The 6,370-nt window shown below is 33.4% G+C and overlaps 1 long non-coding RNA gene across 1 annotated transcript; it reads left to right on the forward strand.

Annotated features, from left to right (window-relative positions):
• Positions 1 to 658: 658 nt before the first annotated feature.
• On the forward strand, positions 659 to 2,762 carry LOC131161830 (uncharacterized). The gene is made up of 2 exons (XR_009138630.1): positions 659 to 794; positions 953 to 2,762. It is a non-coding gene; the product is annotated as an uncharacterized LOC131161830 (long non-coding RNA).
• The last annotated feature ends 3,608 nt before the right edge of the window (positions 2,763 to 6,370 follow it).

Genomic DNA, 6,370 nt, shown 5'->3' on the forward strand with positions numbered 1-6,370 from the left:
TATTTGCTGATCACGTTACTAAATATTTTTGATTGTTTCCTATCCAACAAAAAAGTGATGTTTGCAACATTTTTTTTTGTTAATTGAAAGGGCTACTTGAAAAATAGTTTAGTTTTTACATCAAACACTTATACTCCGATAATAGGGATGGATTTCAAGCTCTTTGTCATATTCTCTCCTTTAATTCCATTAGCTAGCTTACCACTGCTCCTCATACACCTGAGAAAAATGGTACAAGTTAACGCCGACATTGGCATATTGTCAAAACTGGTCTCACCCTGTTAAGTCAAGTGAGTCTCCCTCTTTCTTATTGGTCCTACGCATTTCAGGTGGCGGTTAATTTAATAAATTGTATGCCCACTCCTATTTTTAAAAATAAAAGTCCTTTCGAATGTTTGTTTGGTCGTTGCCCCGATTACAAAAAGTTGAGTATTTTTGGTTGTCAGTGTTATCCATGGCTTAAACCTTATGCCACTAGTAAACTTTGACTAAAATCTACGCTTTGTCTATTTCTCGGTTACTCGAGTTCTCAGAATGCCTATAAGTGTATGGACCTTTTTACCTCTCGCATTTACGTGTCTAGGCGTGTGGTTTTTTATGAGTGTGCTTTTTCCTTTTCTTCTTTTGCCCATGTTGTTGTGCCTTTTCTATCAGTTTCAGGTGGTATGACAAAGGACCTTGTCATTCCAGCGATGCCTTCCATTGGACGAATACCCTCCTCTCCTATCATTGTGATATACAGCGCTCCTGCAGCTCCGACTTCGTCACTCTCCCCTGCACCTTCTCTGCCAAAGGTAATCCCTTCATCCACCATACCTGCATCTTTGGCCGGATCCACCCATACTTATTGTATGACTACCTGGTCTATGAATAATATTCATAGACCCATACAACTTTACTTGTCACTTGAAACCCTTTTCTTTAACCTGTTGAACCCACATGTGTGTCTCAGGCCTTGAAAGATCGCAAGTGGCGGCATGCTATGTTCGAAGAGTTCATTGCATTGGTTAAACATGGTATATAGGAACTGGTTCCATTGTGCTTTAAAATCAAACCTGTTGACTGCAAATGAGTTTTCTGCATCAAACGGAATCTTTATGGTAGTATTTCTCATTATAAAGCCCAATTAGTGGCCAAGAGTTTTCATCAACGGCCTGGCTTTGACTATAATAGACGTTCAGCCTTGCTGTGAAGCCAATAACTATTTGGGTTGTCCTCTCCATTGCTGCTTAGAAAAATTGGCCTCTTCACCAGCTGGATGTTAATAATGCGTTTCTCCATGACCACCTTCAGGGGGATGTATTCATGGTTCAACCTCCAGGTTTTGTTGATCCTAATTTGCATTCTTATGTTTACAGGTTAAATTGGTCTTTGCATGACTTGAAAATAGCACCTTGTGCTTGGTATTAAGAATTGAGTGCTTGTCTTCTTCAACTCAATTTTCAAAAGTTTAAATCTGATTCTTCTCTATTTATCTACATGAGTGCTGATGTTACTATCTATTTTTTGGTATATGTCGATGATCTCTTAATCACTGGGAGTAACTCTGGTGCTATTTCTAAGGTTGTTCAATAGCTCGATCGTCGATTTTCTCTGAAAGATCTTGGTCCCTTGCATTACTTTCTTGGTGTTGAGGTGATTTCAATTCCCCATGGATTGTTCCTATCCCAAGAAAAGTATATTCGGGATCTCCTTTCTCGCACTAAGATGGATGGTGCTAAGACAATGATTACTCCACTTGCCACAAAGGATCTTCTTTAGCTCCAAGATGACTCTTCTCCTGCTGATCCAACTGAATTTCGTCTATTTATAGCAACTCTTCAATATCTTTCTCTAACCAGACATTGCCTTCTCGGTCAATAAGATGACTCAACTCAGACATAAACCATTTCAGCTCCTTTGGACCATTGCCAAGCGTATTCGGCTATACTTGAAAGGTACTCTTCATCATGACATCCTCCTCAAGTGCACTGAGAATCTCACTCTTCAAGGGTTTTCGGATGCTAATTGGGCCGATGATAGGGATACCAAATCCTCCACCTCTACCTATCTTATTTTTTTGGGTGATTGTCCCATTTCATGGAACACGCGCAAGCAGTGTGCTGTGGCTCGTTTCTCCACTAAGGCGGAATATCAGACTCTTACTTTACCCACCTCCGAGCTTGTTTGAATTTTCTCCTTGTTTTAAGAACTTGGTATTCTGATTCCTAAGCCCCTACATCTATTTTATGATAATATTGGTGCTTGTCAATTGAGTCTTAACCTTGTTATGCATTCACGAATGAAGCATATCGCTATTGATCTTCATTTTATTCGTGATTTGGTTGCAAAAGTTTTGTTACAAATCTCTTATGTTAGCACCCATGATCAACTTGTCGATCTCTTAGTTAAGGCTCTATTCCGTCACAATTTCACTCTATGTGCTCCAAGATTGGATTAACTGATGGCACGCCTATCTTGTGGGGGCGTATTAAGGAAATTTATAGAGAATCCTAGCAGTTGAAGATTTGCGAATATTTGATTGTATGCATGGATCTGGGATTCTTCATATTGTATTATTTGAATATCTGTTTGTATTTGATAGTCTAGTTACTTCTTGATTTAGTATTTAAATACTTTTGAATTTGTATTTGAATTTAATAGTCTAGAATCTCTTTGATTTAGTATTTAAATACTTTTGAATTTGTAACAAACTATATCTTGTACAAGTCCTATATATATGACACCTCTACATCAATGAAAGTGTCTTACATTTTCTATAATATGCTAGTTGTTCATTCATAATTATTTCTAATCTTTCATTTATTTTTTCGAAATTTTACTTCTTCTTGCTCATTATTAATTTCTTAATAACTTTACTAAATTTCATGCATATTCACCCATGCCCACAATAGTCAACAAATGGAATCAACATCGTTATCTAATTTGTTTGTTGAAAGAGAAGGTGACAAAATCAAAATCAGAATCTCCAAAATATGGGATACAACAAATCCTTTGAAAGATAATGAGTTCACTGACTTGGATTTCGTCGCTGTTGATGAGAAGGTTCTATACATTTTTTTATTAATTACATTTTATTTTAATTTTCTTTTTTAACTACATTAAATAAATTCATTACTCTATACACATATATTATAGGACAATTCTATGCATGGTCTGGTCTGAGCACCATGTTGATTACTTCATACCTCAATTGATGATTAAATAAAAAGTTTATATGGTCTAAGAGTTCAAAGTTATCCCAACAAAAGAGAAGTATCGAGATGTGCTGAATGAACTCTTTCTTCCCCATACATTGATGTCCCAAATTTTGGAAGCAATTGTGTCAATATGGCTTCACAACTTTAACTTTGCAAGCTTCTAGTATATTATTGAAAGAAAAACAGAAGAACAACATCTTATAGGTATGGTATATACTAACAAAGAGAACAAATTTAAATTGTTAGTTATGCTTTCATTAAAATGTTATTGACTTATTAGTTGTAATGAACCCTTTGGCATTTGCTTTTGTTAACAGTCGAGAAACAAGAAAAATGAATTTAAAAATCAAGGATTTAAGGTAACTTCAAAATTAAATATATTAATTCCTATATTTCTTAAATAACATTTACTTCTTCTCTTTTTCTTCTAAACATTTCACTTTATAGGCAAAGAAAATTGATTGTCACTCTTTCGGGTAATTCTGCTTTCTATGTGGATGATCAATATCTAATGGAAAAAAGCAATACCAATTGTCCTTATCCTTACTAGAATGAAAATGATGGCATACTCTAGTATGTAGTTTTAAATAAATCTAACTTAATCCTATTTTATAATACCCTTTTTACTTACATTTATGATAATTTTTTTTTTTACAATTAATATATTATGTACATTAAATTGACAAATAATCCATCCTAAATTCATATCTTAGGCCAAGTATATATTTATAGCACAGTAACAACAAAAATTAATGTCAATTTAAAAATTCACGTGTTACCGATTTCTTAGTAAGGTAATTAAATTTATTTATGCCAAATGTAACCCTTCAAAATGAAAAAATCTACCTAAATTACAAATTAAGCACTAAACTATATTCTATTTTTATTAGGGTCGAATGTGAACATTAGTTGGAAGTTCTTACCATACTATCACAATCAAATCCAACTGAAGAAAACACAAAGAATAGGAAAACACTAGCTGAACCATTTGAGATTATCACTGTTCATGATGCGATAAAATTCTACAACACTATTGCTCATTACAATATAAACAATGATATATTATGATTTAAATTTGATTGTAGGGTGTTGAGTATACGTGGCGAGCTAAAATTAAGGACATTGACGCATTAACTAGGTAGTTTTACAAAGCCTGCTATAACTGTAAAAGGACTTTGCATTATTTTGCTCCAAAACTATGGTGCCCAGAATGCTACTTTATGATCGTAACCTATTCCATGGCATACTGTTTATACATTGATTAAAATCTACTCAATTATTGTGATTTATTTAAAAATAAAAATAAAAATAAACAACATCTCTTTCCTCTTTCTTATTTTTAACAAAAGGTACAAACTGAATGCAATAGTTAAGGATAATACTGGGATGACAAATTTCATAATCTTTGGGAGACAAGCTAAACAAATGATTGGCATCGTTGCCCTTCAAGTCGCAACAAAGTGAAAGATAGATCGAACAATTCCCCCACGACCGGTTGCACAAATAATTGGTCAAGCACACGTCTTTTAGATTATTGTTAGTACAAAAACTTTTGAAACACAAAACCGGAGCTTTAACATTATAAATGTGTCTGATTATGATGAACTAACAACCAATAAAAAAGAATATGTTCTATCGACCACAATCATGAACACATCATCTTCAATTAACCATGAATCTAAACTCAACCATCAGACTCACCCACCATCATTGATTTGAAAGAAAGCTTATTTTCGAATGAACCTCCTTCCAAAAAATGCCGCCTTAGGTGTGTCCACTTTTAATGCAATAGTCTCATTTCTCCTCTATAGTTACGTTTAAATTTATATTCATATGTATGCACAAATCTATGTATGATCACTACATTTAAACATGTTATTTTATACATTTGTAGCAACATGCAAAGAAAGACTTGAGGCATGGAGAAATGACACAATGAACCTCCCTACTTTATGAATTTCCATTTTTGAAGTTTCTTTTTAATTTTTTTTATCATATGGCAGTTTCATCTTTTTGTTAAACTGTGAAGATATGATTACCTAACAGTCAACTTGTCTGTAGACCACTAATGATTACTGTTTCTATTATAACTATTTTAAAAACAAATGCAATATGCTCAGTCATTTACAAATTCTATGCAAATATTTGTTTTTTGTGGATTTTTCCCTCCACCCCACACCTAAGGATATAATGCATATCATGCTTTTTGGCCTGCCCACCGAGCTTCTTCAATTCTCTGAAATTATTTTTTGGCACTCTCTCTCTCTCTCTCTCTCTCTCTCTCTCTCTCTCTCTCATTCTGAATCATCAACTCATGACAAAAAGTGATTCAGGCTGGGCAACCACACACTACATTATACAAATAATTATGGACCAAATGTTTAAGCTTTTAACTAAAGTTTACTTTTTCTTTTCCCTTTACCCATTCAATATCAATGATTTATTTATATTTTTCTTACACATTAATTTCCTTATGCTAAACACCTAATGTCCCGACCCATAGCATAACCATTTTTACTAGTATATTTGTATAGTTGATCCCAATCATAATGTACATCGCATATGATCAATCGTGTAAAGTATCAGATGTTATTCCAAATTTCTCGCAAATACAATCTTGTTGTAATAAAGGAGAATTATTCTATACAAATGAAATTAAAAATTAAAAAACAAAATTAATTAAATATTTAACAAGTAAAGCATCTAGTAATAGCAGTAAAGGAATAAAAATAGAATAAAAAATTTGCTTCACAGACCCAGTTCCTCACCACCATGGATATATATAATTGAGGTATATCCCAATATCTTCACTTCGCCTGAGGTGAAATCTTCAATTTTCACTACACAAGTTCATCATCTATCACTAATGATGATTAACAAGGGGAACCCTGTACTATTTTAGCAAATAGTATGTAAAATTGCAAGAGATCTCATCCCACAAATTAAAAATAATCTATTTATTTTTTAATAAAGATTTCCCCTAAATAAGTTTTCCCACGTGAGCCATCAATAGTCCAAGAGATCACCTCTTACAGGCATCTCATCAAACACTTTGCATGCATTATTGTGTTTTCCTTGAATACTATAAATGGAAAAGTGAACTAATTTATTGTTCACATATAAACATCATAACAAATACTCGTAGAAATTAGAGCTAATGCTGAAAAAGA

The sequence above is a fragment of the Malania oleifera genome, chromosome 8 (genome assembly GCF_029873635.1).
Source record: "Malania oleifera isolate guangnan ecotype guangnan chromosome 8, ASM2987363v1, whole genome shotgun sequence".
Taxonomy (NCBI): domain Eukaryota; kingdom Viridiplantae; phylum Streptophyta; class Magnoliopsida; order Santalales; family Ximeniaceae; genus Malania; species Malania oleifera.